General features: G+C 47.8%; 1 protein-coding gene across 1 annotated transcript in view; it reads right to left on the bottom strand.

Moving 5' to 3' along the window:
* Positions 1–13,377, bottom strand: part of LOXL2 (lysyl oxidase like 2) — a 93,729-nt gene extending 80,352 nt beyond the window's left edge. Inside the window, exon 1 of the mRNA XM_025933022.2 lies at positions 13,171–13,377. The gene's annotated coding sequence lies outside the window, so the exon portion shown is untranslated. The remainder of the gene's footprint in view (positions 1–13,170) is intronic.
* Positions 13,378–17,570: the final 4,193 nt, after the last annotated feature.

The following is a 17,570-nucleotide window of genomic DNA, read 5'->3' as shown; positions in this document are numbered from 1 at the left end:
TGGAGACTGTCAGACTGGATCAGAAAGGGAAAGCCAAATACATATAGCGTCTATAAGAGACACATTTTATCTCTACAGCACATAGTCCATAAAGAAAGGCAGAGAAAACCCAAAAATCAGTGCTGCTGTTTGAAGGCAATACCATTGTAATGGCGGTGGGAACAGAGTGATGCAAAGATGCCCATTGGATTCAAATTAACCAATCCGTGGCCCTAAAAAAATGAAGGCCTAGTCTGACTCCAGGATAACCTACAATAATTGAAAGAACACAGTGTTGGCATCTGAGAGTGGTCAAGATTCAGATCTGGCTTCTGCAACTAGAGAAGGGTCTTACCATCTTAGTGAGTCACATAAGAAGTATCAAGGGCCCAGGGCGCCTGGGTGGCTCAGTTGGTTAAGCATTGGACTTTTGGACTTCGGCTCAGGTCATGATCTCACAGCTTGTGGGTTCAAGCCCCACGTTGGGCTCTGTGCTGACAGCTCAGAGCCTGGAACCTGTTTCGGATTCTGTGTCTGCCTCTCTCTTTGCCTTTCCCCCACTCATGCTCTGTATCTCTCTCAAAAGTAAAAAAAAAAAAAAAAAAAAAAAAATTCCAAAAAAAAAAAAAAATAAGAAGTATCAAGGGCCCAGTAGAATGACTGGCTCATAGCAATGCTCAATGAGTGGTAACTATTATAATTATAAAATCAGCAAGAACCTGGAAAAATCCAAGGAGGGGCTTCACTTCACCCACTGACCACTCCTAACACACCACTTAGGTAACAGGTTTTAACCATCCCCCACCTCCCTTCCTCTGTACACACCCCCCAAACACACTGTTTCCCAGAGCTACAATCAGTAGCCAAACTCGTCTGAGTTTCTGCACCACTTTAGGGGGAGGAAAACAGAAGCCAGAGCCAGAAGGGTGTGCAATCCAATCACTGCCAACAAGTCGTGTTTTTAGGGCAGGAAGTGTAGTTAGGGATGAGACCCACTGCATGCAAATCCATGGAGCATTGGTCCAGGCAGAGACAGGTGGGGAGGGGCTTGGCCATGCTCTTAAGAGGAGTATACTGGGTGGGAAGTGGAGGGAATTCTGGGCTAGAGGGAGTATACAAACCAGTTTTTCAAAGAGATGCCTCCTCAAGAGTGGCCACGGAGGTACTGGTTAGCTTTCCTTGTGCCTCAGGTAGGGCTAGTCTTAGCAGGACTCACTTTTGGCTATCTACACTTTCTGTGTCCCCACTAGTTTCCAGGCCAAGCCCTCATCCAAGTGATGAAACCTCAGTCAACAGTCAGTTCTTCAGGCCTGAGCCCCTCAGACGAGAACTAGACCCAGGGGGCCCAGCAAAGGAGGGAGCAGCCACATCTTTGCCTTGTCTGGAAATGTCTGGCTACACAGAGGAGGGGGTAGGAGTGCCGTTCTCAACTTTGTTAAGAGCCTGTGATCTGGGATTCTGCTGTCCATTAGAAGCAGTGGCTTCCTTCCAGAAGCCCGGTGAGTAATAGCAGGCACTGACCGCCACATCACCAAAGCTGGCGGGGCTCAGCTGCACAATGCCAGCTGGTGCTGTGTCACTGATGATCATTCCTGGAGATAATGGCATCTGCAGAGTAGTGGCATATACACACGGACCTACAAGTTCTTGCTCTTCCTGGGGGAGGCAGACTTTCTCAGCTACCTTTGGACCTGATCAGTGTCAGTGGTGCTGATCACAAGTCTTTTCGGGGCTTCCTAAGAATGATTCTAATATTCTCACTGCATTTCCAGCCATGGCACGGCTCCCACTGGTGGCTACAGGATGCCTCCACTTTCTTTAGCATGACACATACTAGCTTCAACCCACAACTGTAGGTTTAGCCACACTGACCTGAGTGCATGTGGTCCCCAGAAGATACCTGCTTCCACACTTCCCTGACTTTGGTCTTGCTGTTCTTTATTCTAGGATACCATATATCTACCTCCTGAACACCTGTTACTCTATGTTTAGGAATCTACCCACATGTATATATAGAAAGTCTTCAGGAATCTACTAAAAGACTATTAGAACTGATAAGAGTTCAGCAAGGTTATAGGATACAAGGTCAATATACAAAAGTTAACTGTTGCTATTCACTTTCAAAGAACAATCCAAAAAGGAAATGACAAAACGAATTCCATTACAATGGCATCAGAAAGAATAAAATATTTAGGGGCCCCTGGGTGGCTTAGTCGGTTAAGTATCTGACTTTGGCTCAGGTCATGATCGCGTGGTTCATGGGTTCAAGCCCTGCATTGGGCTCAATGCTAACAGCTCAGAGCCTGAAGCCTCCTTCAGATTCTGTGTCTCCTTCTCTCTCTGCCCCTCCCCTGCTCATTCTCTCTCTCTTTCTCACTCTTTCTGTCTCTCAAAAATAAATAAATGTTGAAAAAAATTTTTAATATAATTTTAGAAACAAATTTAACAAACGACATGCAGAATTTATCTTCAGAAAGCTACACATTTTTCAAAGATATTAAAGATCTACATACATGGAAAAACATCCTGTGTTCATGGATTGGAAGACTTAATGTCATTAAGATGAGAATACACATTAATCTATGAATTCATCAAAATCTCTATTAGAATCCCAACTGACTTTTTCATGGAAATTGAAAAATTGATTCTCAAATTTATGTGGAATTGTAAGGGATCCAGAATAGCCAAGACAATTCTGAGAAAGGAGAACCCAGTGGGAAGACTCACACTTTCCAATTTCAAAAGGGCAAAAGGTTAACACAAAGCAACAGTTATTAAGACAGTGTGGTACTGGCACAGGACAGACACACAGATCAGTGGAATATAACTGAGAGTCCAGTAATAAACTCATATATTTATCAGTAATTGATTTGGACACGAGTATCCAGACAATTCAATGGGGAAAGGCCAGTCTTTGTAAAAAGAATGGTGCTGGCATAACTGGGTAGCCACACATAAGAGAAAGACGCTGGACTCCTCCTCCACACTATTTACAAAAATTAATCCAAAATGGATCAAACATCTGCATATAAAAGCTAAACTACAAAACTCATAGAAGAAAACGTAGGGGTAAATCTTCCTGACTTTGGATTTGGCAATGGTTTCTCAAATATGACACCAAAAGCACAGGCAACAAATTAAAAATATGTATATTGGACTTCATCAAAATTTAAAGTGCATCAAAAGGCACTATCGGATGTTTCATGAACCAGGGCAGCAGTAGTATGGGCAGGAAAAAAGGCATAGTGATCAAGTATTTATTGTACTATTTACATGTCTATCTCCCTTTCAAACCTGTGAATCCCCTTGAGGGCACATAATCTCTGTATCCCCCGAATCCATTATAGTATAAATGCTGAGTACATGTGATGTCAACTGAGAAACAAGGAGACACTATCAAGAAGGTGAAAAGACAATTCACAGAATGGGAGAAAATATCTGTAAATCATAGATCTGAAAAGTGTCTGAAAGTGTCTGAAAAGAACACATAAAAACTCCTACAATTTGGGGTGCCTGGGTGGCTCAGTCAGTTAAGTGTCTGACTCTTGATTTTGGCTCAGGTCATGATCTCATGGTTTGTGAAATCAAGCCCTGCATCAGGCTCTGTGCTGACAGTGAGGAGTCTGCTTGGGACTCTCTCTCTCTCTTTATCTCTATCTCTCTGTCCCCCTCCCCTGCTCTCTCTCTCTCTCTCTCTCTCTCTCTCTCTCTCACACACACACACACACACACACACACACACACACACTTTCTCTGTCTGAAAATAAATAACATTAAAAAAAACTCCTACAATTCAATAAGAATAAGCCACCTAATTTAAAAATGGGCACCGGACTTGAACAGAATTTCCCCAAAGAAGATATGCAAATGCCCAATGAACACCTGAAAAGATGCTCAACATCATTAGTCACCAGGGAAAAAGCAAATCACAACCTCAATGAAATACCACTTTGCATACACTAGGAGGGCTATACAATGTTTGAAAAAAAATTTTTTTAATGTTTATTTACTTTTGAGAGAGAGAGAGACAGAGTGCGAGTAGAGGGAAGGGTCAGAGAGAGAAGGAGACGCAGAATCTGAAGCCGGCTCCAGGCTCTGAGTTGTCAGCACAGAGCCCGACGTGGGGCTTGAACTCACAGACTGAGAGGTCAGGACCTAAGCTGAAGTCACAGACTGAGAGGTCAGGACCTAAGCTGAAGTCAGACGCTTAACCGACTGAGCCACCCAGGCGCCCCTATACATTTCTTTTAAGGGGGAAAAGGTAGGTGTTAGTGAAGATGCAGAGAAATTGGAACCCCCATACATTGCTGGTGGTAATGTAAAATGGTACAGCCGTTGTGAAAAACAGTTTGGCAATTCCTCAAAAAGGTAAACATAGAATTACCATACAACCCAGCAATTCCACTCCTATTTATATACCTAAGAATTAAAAACAGATGTTCAAACAAAAGTTCGTATACAAATGTTTATGGCAGCACTATTCGTAATAGCTAAAAGATGGAAACAATCCAAATGTCCCCCAACAATGAACAGATAGCGCCTGGGTGGCTCAGTCGTTTGAGCCTCTGACTCTGGGTTTTGGCTCAAGCCATGATCTCGCTGTTTGTGGGTTTGAGCCCCACACTGGGCTGTGCAGCTGGCAGTGCAGAGCTTGCTTGGGATGCTCTCTCTCCCTCTCTCTCTGTCCTTCCCCCACTCACGCTGTCTCTGTCTCTCTCAAAATAAATAAACTTAAAAAAAAAAAGCAATGAACATATAAACAAAATGTGGCATATCCATACAGTGGTATATTATTTGGCCATAATAAGGTATGGAGTATGCTTACGTGCCACAACATAAATAAGCCTGGAAACATGTAAAGTGAAAGAAGCCTTATGTTTGATTCCATTTATACGAAATATCCAGAATTGGGCACATCTAAGCAGGAAGCAGATTAGCAGGAGTGGGCGTGGGGAGTGAGGGTAGGGTGGGGGAGGAGAAGGAGGTGACAGGTAAGGGACACAAGTTTCTCTTTCCGGTAATGAAATGCTCTAAAATGGACTGTGGTGATGGTTGTACATATCTGTGGATATACTAATATCCATTGACTCGAACACTTTAAATGGGTGAATTATATAGTATGTAAATTACATCTCAACTAAGCTGTTAAAAAATGGACTTAAATGACACTTGTGTTAAGAGTATATATTTATGAAGTAGCCGCTACATGATAAACACTGTATTAGGCACTGGGAATTCAAAGATGACTTTGACGTGGGTTCTGCGCTCAAGGAGTGCACACAATACTTACAGAAGCAGGAACAGTACAGAACGAGATACAGGAGTGAAAGGAGGAGGCGGTGATCACACCTGAGGATGAGGAACAGGAAAAGCCTTAGACATTGACCCTGAGCAGGTTGTGGAGGCAAGTTTGAATTTGACAGGTTGGGGGTGGGGAGATCATCCCAGGCAGCAGGTAGGGCTGGTCTGAAATAACAAAGGGTCTTTTGGAAGCCGTGTGTGGTGCAGATAGCAAGATGAAAAGCAGAGGCACTGCGGGGTGGGGGTGGGGATGATGAGAGGTGGGAGAGATGACAAGCAGAGGGCCGGCAGAGAGGGAACTTGAACGTCATGCTAAGAAATGCTGAGTTTTCCTTTTGGGGTAAGGAGCCAATGGACAGTAAAGCAGGGGCGGGGCGGGGCGGGGGGGGTGGTGATGGGGGCAGATTTGTGATCTAGAGCAGGAGTCAGGAAACTGCAGCCCACGGGCCAAATCTATAAATACCGTTTCTGGAAATGAAACTTTATTGGAACACAGCCATAATGAGTTCTTTACTTGCTATCTGTGGCTGCTCTCCCACTAAAACAGAGTGTGGACCAATAACAACACAGGGCATATGGACTGTGACGTCCAAAATGTTTGCTATCCGTCCTTAGAGGAAAAGTTTACCACCCCTGCTCTGGAAAGATCACTGTGGCTATTGCATAAAGGAGGGCTTGGTGGAGGTTACGACCAAAGGAAAGGAGGCCAATTAGGAGATGAGCAACTCTCTCGCTGCTGGGTAATGTCACGATGTTGGTGTAACTGGCATGGTTGTGGGGTGGAGAGATGGGCCTGGCTTTGTGAGCTGTGGGGAGGGAAAAACAGCTGGGGAATATCAAGTCAAGAAAATCAAGAGTGCCTGGTTTTCTGGAAAGGATGAGAGACCCCACAGGGTTTCACTGATGTGTAAATTTTAGTGTTTTTGTCCTCATTATTAAAATGTTTCTAAACATCATTTTTAGAAGAAGGCTCTCAAACAGAGCACCTGAATTCAAGGCAGCTTAAAGTTTTTTATTTTACTTTATTTCATTTTATTTTAAGTAATCTCTACACCCAACAAGGGGCTCAAACTCAAGAGTCAGTGCTCTACTGACTCGGCCAGCCAGGTACCCCTAGCTGAAAAGTGTTTTAAAGAAATTATTCTTACCACTTGGTTATGGGCATGCTAGAGCAATTCTAGGCAACCCGGTGGATAATCTTCCTCTCTTCACGTGTTGCAACAAGCCCAAGGTCCACAAATTCTTTGGCTATGCTCTAAGGCTGCCGTTGGCACTAGGTGGGCACTAAGGGGTTGGCGGCTGGCCATCAGAATATTCTTGACCGACGATTTTATATTATAAAATTTTTTTTAACGTTTATTTATTTTTGAGACAGAGAGACAGCATGAACAGGGGAGGGTCAGAGAAAGAGGGAGACACAGAATCTGAAACAGGCTCCAGGCTCTGAGCTGTCAGCACAGAGCCCGACATGGGGCTCGAACCCACAGACTGTGAGATCATGACCTGAGCCGAAGTCGGACGCTCAACCGACTGAGCCACCCAGGCGCCCCTACCGACGATTTTATTTTAAATACATGTGTCAAATACCATGTCTTACTCATTTTTGTGTCTCCTACAATGACTGGCAGAGTGTCTGGCACATAGAAGGCCACTAATAAGTCGTTTTAGTTAAGAAGGAAGAGAGAGGACCAGGTGGGAAGAGAAGGAAAGGAAGAACGAAGGAAAATAAGACAGGAAAGCAGTACATGGCCACGAAATTTTCCCCCAAGGCTGAAAACTCATGCTGCAGCAGAAGCTGACAAAAGGGCCGTTCTTCAGGTGGATGTGAGTCCCCTTCTTCCAGGGAGAGCCTGGAGGGACCATACTTAGTGGTCATGTGTTAATACAGCTGCAAACGCCAATATTTTGCAGCTGTATTAAGCTGTACTATCTTCACCAGATATTTTAAGGAAATAAGTGGCTTAAATCTCACAACGAATCTCGATGTTTGTGTCTTTCAAACATCTCTTGCAAACTGCTTCGCGAAGAGAAAACGAGCGTCCGATCCCAAGACCCCGAGGTGTAGCTAAAGCAGCCGCATGCAGGCATGAGATGTAACTGAAACCTCTTGCTTTACCGTGTGCTCCAGGTAATGTTCTAGTCTTGGTCTAGGCGGTAGTTACGCGGACATGTTCATTTTGTAAAAATACATCCAGAACAGGTAGCTGTACACCCATGCTCACAGCAGCACTATTCCCAACAATCAGAAGGCAGAAGCAATTCAAGTGACCACTGATGAACGAACGGGTAAACAAAATGTGGTATGTCCATACAAAGGAATACTATTCCCTTAAAAAGGAAGGAAACTGACATGCTGCAACATGGATGAAACTTGACGACATAGATGTTAAGTGAAATAAGCCAGTCACCAAAAGACCAAGTACCATATGATTCCACTTACATGAGGAACCCAGAGTTGTCAAATTCATAGAGACAGAAAGTAGAATGATGGTTTCCAGGAGGCTGGGAGGTGGGGGCGGGGCGGGGGGTAGGGAATAGGGGGTTAGTATTTAATAGGGATAGAGTTTCAGTTTGGGAAGACGGAAAAGTTCCAGAGGTGGATGGTGGTGACGTCACACAACAATGTGAATGTGCCTAAAGCCACTGAGCCCCACACTTAAAAATGGTTACAATGGTGAGTTTCAAGTTGTGGATATTTTATCACAATAAAAACAAAACCAAAAGCGTATACATGTGTATGCTTAGAATTGGTGCCATTTCACCTACATGTACTATTCTTGGTGGGGGGTGGGGGAGGAAGTTGACTTTAAAAATGCACTCAATTTTATGTTTGTATTTGATTTAGGAAGATAGGAAAAGATCTTTCTTACTAGATCTTAGGATCACACTGTCACTCTGGAAAGCTGTGCTATGTTTATCCCGCTACTCTTTGGTGCTCCAGGACAAGGCTGGGGGTGGGGGAGTTCATGGATTCAAGTTCAAAGGCAGTGACAAGAAACGGAGCAGAGTAAGCTGTTCACAAGTCATCCACATAATGTTCTCATTAGGAGTATGCTTTTCAGGCAAGCAGCATCATTTTCCCAGAAGATACTCTAAGCATTGTGTTGGGGACGCATCAAGGAGGGCATATGGCAGCTTGCACAAAACCTCCACGGGTCTGCTTGTCTAACAGATTCTGACAATGAAACAACTTGAAAAATGTCTCATCATTCGCATGCGATATTACAGTATGAAGTTGGAGGTATTCCACACGAAGGCATCAAAAGCCTTGGGTAAGAAGAAATGATTAACTGTGGTCCTAATTACATCCTCATTATCTGTTGAGTCTGTTCTCACTGCACCCCCGAACTTGCCACATATCACTTACCTGGGTATGTCATTTTTGCCAAGAGAAGTGCCAAAGATTTTTTTTGAACTCCGGACAGAAATCTTATCTAAATTGTCACCATCACGCTCTTATCACCCTAGAATAAGTGGCTATTCTGAAGGGATGGTCCTGTGCCAAAAGAATTCTCAGACACACGTGGCGGGCAGGAGCGGCCAGCACACCTGGCTAGGTTGGGTTCCCTGCCAGCATGCGCCATGCGCAACAGCAGGAGCACAGCTGGAATTACTAAAATAAGAAGGTCTGAAGACTCGCTTCGAAACTAGACATGGCTGGAGAGCAGAAGATAAGCCGTGCATGGCTGCAGGTGCATGTCTGTGCAATCTGCTTGGCCCTCCCAGTCCTGGCCCACGGTTGCCAGTTCTGCTGGTTCCGGGGGGGTCTGGGGCGGGGCAGCCTGCGGCCACTTCATCTGAGGCCTCGTGGCCCATTCAGGGTCCACGGTGCAGCTGGGTTTATGTGACACAGCCACGGGGACAGATCACTAAGACCATTTTCCAGAGGGGAATGAACAATAATCACAAGCTATTCTGAATCCAAGCAGCTCCAGGAGTGGGGGACTCTACTCCCTAATGCTCCCAAAGCTATAAGGAAAGAAGCAACTGTCACAGCTGATGTGGCATCACCTAGAAATTCTGCTCCCACGGAGACAGCCTATTAGCTAAGGGGGAAGAGAATTTATGGCTGCCGGAAGACAAGGTGATTCAAGGTTAATGGTTTGCCCCTTTGAGTTTCTACAGTTTGAATAATGGGATTGAGTAACCAGTTTCTCTGTCCCTGACTGCCTGTTTTATGGAAGGTGTGTTCATTCAATGTCTATTTCAGGGCAATGAATGTAAGAGCAGAAAATCTAGGAGTCAAGAAATAAGAGATTCCATTTTCCCACACGGCCAGCCAAGGAAGAATTCCAATTCATGAGTCTTACTAATAAGATGTAGAAATGATTTATCACCCCACTTCCAAGCAAATAAGCACAAGTAATGAAAATGCTGAAAGTAAAAAATTCTGGTGTTCTATATCCTCATCAGACCAAGGCAGAATAAACAAAGCTGTCCATAACTGAAGGACTTCAGAGGGAAGTCTCTTCCCTGTCATGAAGTTTAGGAATCTCCGACTATAGACACTAGCTGCCAAACTACTCAGGCAATGATCAATGATGGGTAATTGTTCTCAGTGAGATTTCCTTCTGGTGCCTTGGTCTTGTCCAAGAATTTCAGCGACAGCGGATTTGCTCATCCTACTTCCAGACCTAGGAGCCAGAGACTAGGGGGAAATGCTGCTTCCTAGTTCACAGAGGCCCACCCCGAGTCCTCAAGAGGGAAGTCACTTTCATACGGTTCTGCAATAAGCTGGGAAATAAACCCAGGCTTCCTGACTTTGCAGCTGATTTACCGCAAGCACCAAATGGCCAGTTACTACATATTTACACACGGATTTCTAATCACAGGTGTACGGGAAGTGATAAGCTCAGGATGCAGCCAGAGCCAAGAGGAACACTTCAGAGAACAGCCGACAGCCCATGAGCAGCACTGAGAAACAGAGCCACTGTGGCCCAGGAAAGAGGAGGCTGGGTCAGGTCCTGGCTTCGCCAATCCCTGCCTTGCCATCTGGACAGCTTATCTGTTTGCCAGTGTGCTCAGCTGTAAAATGAATTCAGTACCCATCTAACTCTTCGGTGGAGTGTTATAATAACCAAACGACACAGTGGATAGAAAAGTGGTTTGATAGGAATAACATACAGTATGAACATAGATTATAAAAACCAGCAGAACTCGGCTCAACTTTACAAAGGCATTTTGGGGGAAAGTGGGAAATTTTTGTCTTTGTTTTGTTTTAATTTTTTTTAATGTTTATTTATTTTTGAAAGACAGAGAGAGAAAGAGCATGAGTGGAGGAGAGGCAGAGAGAGAGGGAGACACAGAATCTGAAGCGGGCTCCAGGCTCTGAGCTGTCGGCACACAGCCCGACGTAGGGCTCAAACTCATGAACTGTGAGATGACGACCTGAGCCAAAGTCAGATGCTTAACCAACTAAGCCACCCAGGTGCCCCAAAAGTGGGAAATTTTTTAATATGGGCTGGGTATTAGATGATAGTAAAGAATTATTGCTAATTTTCTTAGGCATAGCAATGGCATAATGGTTATTTAATATTTTTCAAGATCACACTGAAATACATAGGGATAGAATTATTATCAAATGTGAAATCTGGAATTTGCTTTAGAAAGAAAGAGCAAAAGGATAGATAGGAGCAAATATGGCAAAATATTGATAACTGTTGAAGCTGGGGGAGAAAATATGGAGGCCTTCTCTCTACTATGCATATATGAAATTTTTCAGAATACAAAATAATTTTTTAAATTTATTATTATTATTTTTTATCTTAGCAAGAGAGAGCTTGAGTGGGAGGGGGAGGGGCAGAGGAGGAGAGAGAGAATCTTAAGCAGGCTCCACGCTTGGCATGGAGCTTGATCCTGCGACCCTGGGATCATGGCCTGAGCTGAAATCAAGAGTCAGAGGCTCAAACCTCTGAGCAACCTAGGCGCTGCCCCCCCCACACAAATACAAGATAATTTTTAAGTAAACACTGCAGAATTGGGGGGTGGGGGATCACAAAGCTTCACTGAAGTTCATCCCCAGAGCACAGAAGATCTGTTTCCTTCACAAGACCCTTCCACACTGGTCATCCAGAGGTCAGAGAACAAGGACATGGCAAAAGGCCAGGAGAAGGCAGGCCAGGACCCCAGGTGGAAGCCTCTTTCAGAATTTTCTGTCTGCCATGCATCCAAACGTCAGCCAGCCTATAGAGTCAAGTGCACACTTTGTCTTCAGACCTAAGTATCCTATTCACCTTAGACCAAGTCACTTGTTAACACAAAGTTACAGGGGGACACACAGACGCTTGCATACCCACACCCCCCACTGAGGCTCAATTGTTTGGGGCCCCAAGAACCCCAGGGCCAAATGGGGGCATGCACTTTGCCATGGGAGCGAATGGTCATTCCGGGGCAGATACTGGGGACCAGTAAGGGGAACAGGACAAGAGGGCGAGGGAGATGAATAATTTAGCTAAGGCAGGGTCCAGTGAGCCAGTCGTTCATCTGGGTACTGACTAGGGAAATGAGCATTTCCCTCTTCCTTCTAAGCCCCATCCCTGACCATTTTAAGTACAGAATACACCATAAATAACTAAAAAGTTCCAGCAAAGGTGACAAATGGGCTTTGGGGGTTCCTGGACAGACAGGCTGGCGGTGGCATAAGGGAGGAGCCGGAGTACAGGAAAGGGGTTCGAGCCCCCACTGACTAGCTCCCTGGCCTTGGGCTTCAGAGCTTTTCCTCCTCTGCAAAAAGAAATGATCGGGCTCATTTTTAGAACCCCGGAGTTCAAAGATTTTAGGGGGCAAGATTAATTTTGGGCATGTTCCGACTTACGTGAACATCGTTCTTCTCACCTGGACCTGAGGTTTCCTAACATTTTGAGCAGTTCAGTGCTTCCCACCCCCACCCCACCAAGTTCCGCCGCGTCCCCTCACCCCACCCGCGCTGGTTTTTGGTGGTCTTCGCTTGTTTCTTCCAATCATTTCTAGCTCGGCGCTGATTTACAGCGACACCTCCAGCAGGCAGCTACAGTTAGAGGACTCCCAGATTTGGAGTGGGGGGGAGGGTGTGCAGCGCGCAGTGGCCAAAGCGCCTGCGTAAAACTGTACGCACTGAGTCCTGTGGGATGTGTACAGGGCTAGGATTTGCTCTACCACTGGGGCGACCCTGCATGTACGACCCTCGGGTTAGCTTGTGCTAGTTCTTTCCTACTCCAGGGTCTCTCTGTGATAACGGCGGGAGAGGTTCCCCGGTCCCCGGACAAGCCAGCACGACGTGGGAGGGAATACCTTGGGAGCGGACCGCGTCTGTCCTCCTAGAGGACTCAGGGCACTCCTGCGCTCAGCCGTAGCAGGCTGGGGAGAAAACCCAATTCCGAGACAGTGGGAGATAGAGCACCCAGGCGTACCCCTGGTGGCCCCCATCCGCTCTGCCCCAGCCCTGTGCGCTCCGTATCCCCAAAGTCCGGGGACACCCCAGGGCACTCCCCGCTCCCGCGCGCCCCCCATACCCTCAAAAGCCAGAACGCCGGGTAACCCTGGCCCCACGCCGCACCTAGGGCCCACAGAGCCTCGACGGGCTGCGTCCTGCCGGGTCGCAGGAGCCCCCGGCAAGCCAGGAACACAGCGCCCTGATCCCCGGGGCGCGCCAGCTGCAAAGCCTCGCCCGGCTCAGGGAGAGGTGGGGCTGGCCGGTCCGCCCGAGTCGGAAGGGACACCCGTTAGCCGGCAGGTCCTAGCATCACTCCGAGCAAGCAGCCTTCGCTCCAAGTGCCCGCCACGCAGGTCCGGGGAACCCGCAGCACGGCCGAGAGGGAGCTCCGCAGGGAGCGGACCCCGGGGACCCCACCGGGACGCTCCCGCTTCCCTGCCTACAGCTGTGCGGAGGGGAGGAGCAGGGAGCGCTCTTACTTGGCAACAGGGGCCCGCGCTGGCTTGGCTGGGGCCAGCTTTCCACGGTGGCCCCTCTCCGCGCGCGTCGCCGCTGCGCCCCTTTCCCGAGCAGAGGGGACGAGCCGACTTCTCAGGCCGCTGAAGGAAGCGGGATCCAAGTTGAGGAAGCCGCGGGCCGGAGTCGCTCCTTTACGCTTTTCCCGGTACTTTTAACGCGAGTCGGAAGGCAAACCCCTCCCCGAACCCACCCCCTTCCCGGGAGGTGGCCACCGCGGCAGGCCCGGCCTCCGGCCCCTTTTGTTGTAATTCGAGAGCGGCCCCTCCCCGGGCCCGAGCGGGCTGTGCGGGGGAGGCCGCGCGCCAGAGGTTGCAGCGCTTCCCAGGCTCTTCGCGCCCAGGTTTCCGGAGACTGAGCAGCTCGAGAGGGGGCCCTTTCCTCGGGGAGATTCCTCTACCCACCCCCACCCTCAGCAGCTCCCGGAATTTAACCCTTCGATGCTCTTATGCACCAGCTTTAGGGTCCACGGTTTCCAGAGAACTCAGCGCTGCCCGGCACATAATAGACGTTCAATAAAAACTGGTCGGTAAAGGAGTTCCGAAACCCATGCATCTTGCCTGGGTTTCTTCTCTATGGGGAAGCAGATTCTGAACGTGAAAACAAACGGCCCCCTTTCTTGCTGCAGATCACATCTATGGCCTTTGCAAAGCCTCCCTCTCTGAGGATTGGTTTTCTCCTTTGTAATTAAAGGCTTTGGATTCAGTGACCTCTAAGGTCCTTCCCCGCACGGCAGGGCCAGGATTAACAAGCTCTGCGCTCAGGGAACCCAACAGGACACAGCTAAGGGGTGCATATTTTGCAGAGGGACATTCCATGCCTGGCTCTGAGGCTCACACTGGGGGCAAAGTGAGGGCGTCCTACACGTAGGGGGAGCCCTCTGTGCGGTTTCCCAGGGCTCCTTAAGCAAGAGAAAGGCTTGGCCAGACAGGAGGCAGCCAGCTGTAAAACAAGGCACCCGTCCCTCGGCCTCTGGGCGGGCAGTACCCAGAAGGGACAGACTACAGCAGTCTGTCACATGAAGGGTGGCAATCGTCTTGCCTTCCTCCCTCCTTAGCAAACCCACAGCACCAGCAGTGACAGGTGGTGACTCCCAAATTCCCCTCCAGCTCCGACCTCTCTCTTCACTGTGGATTTGTAAATCCACTGGTCTCCAGGACATCCCCTCCTTGGCCCTCTAGACACTTCCCGTGGCCAGGCTAACTTAGCATGCTGGCCCCCAAACTTAGTCCCTAACTCACAGCCCACGCCAACCCCTGTGAGCTCTGCCTGGAAGAAATGGGGTCTCTGCAGGCCCCTCCTCCTAACCCTCCCCCTCCTCCAATCAGTCCCCTGGCCTGTTGGGCTGGAGAGGAGGGAGCAGGAGGGAGCTGGGTGTGGTTATCAAAGGGCAGCAGGAGTCCCTGTGGTGCTGGAATTGTTGGGGATCTTGACTGTGGTGGTGGATACAGGAACCTACACAGGTGATAAAATTGCACGGAACTTAATAAGTGCAGGTGCGTGCACGTACAAGTAAAACTGGGAAAATCTGAATAACATTGGGTCAATGTCGATACCCTGGTTGTGATATTGTGCTATGGTTTTGCAAAATGTCACTGTTGGGGGAAACTGGGCAAAGTGTACCAGGCATCTCTCTGTATTCTTCCTTACAACTATACATGAATCAATAACATTTTTTAAATGAAAAAAAAAAAAAAAGAGCCCCAGGGCCCTCAGTATGCAGTCTGAACCCCTTGATCCAACTGATAGGAACCCCAGAGGCATTCCAGCCTGCCCATCTCTCGGCCACATTCTTTCCTCTCCCCCACAGGCCCTGCTTGCTGTTTGACATGCCTGCTCTTTCACACCCCCAGGGCCTTTGCACATGCCATTCCCTTGACTTGTCTGCCCTGAAGGGACCAGCTCTTTGAGACCTAACTCAGTTGGCACAGTCAACACTCTACACAGTGCCTGAAACCTAGCAGATGCTCAATGAATGCTGCTGAAAGTGAGCACCTTTTCCTCTGATCCCTCGGTTTCTGCTCCTGCTGTTTGTGCTAAAGCTTTAACCAATACGGTATAAAATGAAAGGAAGCTAACTTTGTAAATAATGTGTTGCTTAATTGTGAAAAAAAAAAAAAAAAGCAAACTCCTTGTTGGAACATTTAGAAAATATGAAAAAGTATAATGAAGACGCTTGTCATCCTGGTTTTCTATCACCCATATAGAAGCACCTAACATTTGGGAGTATTTCCTTCAGGATAGGTTTCAGATCAAGTCTACATATGGTTTTTGTACTCAGAATTTTTTTTTTTTTACTGCATTTTTTAGTGTATTTTTAAATATACTTTTTTAATGGTTTTAGACTCAGGGCACCTGGGTGGCTCAGTCGGTTGGGCATCCGACTTCAGCTCAGGTCATGATCTTGCGGTCTGTGAATTCAAGCCCCACCTTGAGCTCTGTGCTGACAGCTCAGAATCTGGAGCCCCCTTCAGATTCTGTGTCTCCCTCTCTCGCTGCCCCTCCCCTGCTCCCCACCCCCCCCTCAAAAATAAATAAACATAAATTAAAAAAACTTAATGGTTTTAGACTCTTCCAGTGTCTAAGACTACCAGGTTCAAGGGCATCATCTCTGTCTTGTTGGACATCAAGTTGTTTACAAGTTTTTACTAGTTGAAATTATGCCATGATGGTTATCCTTGGGAAAGTAATGTTTGTTGAGCAGCTACTATGTGGTTCCTGCTAACTGTAACACATGAGAAAGTGGAGGCTCAGAGAGGCTTTGTAATTTCCCCAGACTCACAGAGCTGACAAGTGGTCAAGCTGTGATAACTAAGGTGTACTGTACCCCTCCTGTATGTCCGTCGGTGCCTCATCACGCCCCCACTCCCAAGAGAAAATGATTATTTGAAGCTCGCACAGGGTCGTTCACTGATGCACTTTTGTGAACTGAACCAAAGGCCTGGGAGACCAGGAAGGCAGTTAGACCTCTGTTCTAGATGACACAAAATGCTTTCTGTCCACATGTCATCCGTACAGTTCACATGTGCCACCCCCATGTCCCAGGCCCCATGTGCCTCAGAGGCAGAGCCTCTGGATGGATTCAGAGCATGCACCTGCAGTCAGAGGACCTGGGGTCACATTCTGACTTCTAGATGAGTAAAAAGGCCCTATGCCCTTGGGGGTGTAGAGCAGTCTCTGACTCGTGGGGTTGCGCCTAAATTGCTGTTTGGCCTCTGCTCTCGCAGTGCTCCCAGCTGCGAAGCTGCCAGAGGGAAGGAAGACAGCACCTTCCTGCCACCTGCAGGGGTCACAGAGATTGCGTCCTTAGTACACCTTCCCAGGACGCGCTGGCTGAGTCCAAGGGTGCATGGGCTGTTCTCTTTCTTTTTTTCTTCGCTCTTGAGCTCTGTGGTCGAATCACCTTCCTAAGTCTGGGCATGTCCCAGGAAGCACAGCCAGGGTCTCGGGAGAGGCCCAGCTATCCTCACCAGTCTTTGCTCTCGTGGAGCCCACGCCCCAGTGTGGGGAGACGGACAAGACACAGACTGACAAATAGAAACAGTGACGCAAGGGAGAGGCCAGTGGCAAGCACGGTGGCCTGGGAAGGCCCTGTCTGACAAGGGGGCAGAGGCTCTGAGGAGTGAAGGGAGGGCCGTGTGGACATTTGGGGTGGCAAGTCTCACCTTCCTCTGGGCTCCACAGCACTTAACTTGTATCACTTTTGAGGTATGTATCACTTACTACCTGAGTTATGGTTGCATATTGGATTCATCTCTCTTTTTTTTTTTTATTTTTTATTTAAAAAAAATTTTTTTAATGTTTTATTTTATTTATTTTTGAGACAGAGAGAGACAGAGCATGAACGGGGGAGGGTCCAAGAGAGAGGGAGATACAGAATCTGAAGCAGGCTCCAGGCTCTGAGCTGTCAGCACAGAGCCCGACGCGGGGCTCGAACTCAGGGACCATGAGATCATGACCTGAGCCAAAGTCGGACGCTCAACCGACTGAGCCACCCAGGCGCCCCTGGATTCATCTCTCTTATAGCTCCCTGTGCACAGGAGCCATGAATCTGAAGTGGCGTTAGCCTGTGTACCCCCGTGGGGAGCCAGCAGCATGCCTTGCACATTTGGGCATCGGCATTTTTTATTTATTTTTTAAATGTTTATTTATTTTTGAGAGACAGGGAGAGAGACAGAGGGCAAGTGGGAGAGGGGCAGAGAGAGTGGGAGACACAGAATCTGAAGCAGGCTCCAGGCCCTGAGCTGTCAGCACAAAGCCCGATGGGGGGCTCGAACTCATGGACCAGGAGATCAAGACCGGAGCCAAATTCCCACACTTAACTGACTGGGCCACCCACCCGGGCGCCCCGGAGCGTCGCTGT

Source organism: Puma concolor, chromosome B1 (genome assembly GCF_028749965.1).
Source record: "Puma concolor isolate L17-30 chromosome B1, mPumCon1.1.hap2, whole genome shotgun sequence".
Lineage (NCBI taxonomy): Eukaryota > Metazoa > Chordata > Mammalia > Carnivora > Felidae > Puma > Puma concolor.
This window is presented reverse-complemented; position numbering and strand designations above follow the sequence as displayed.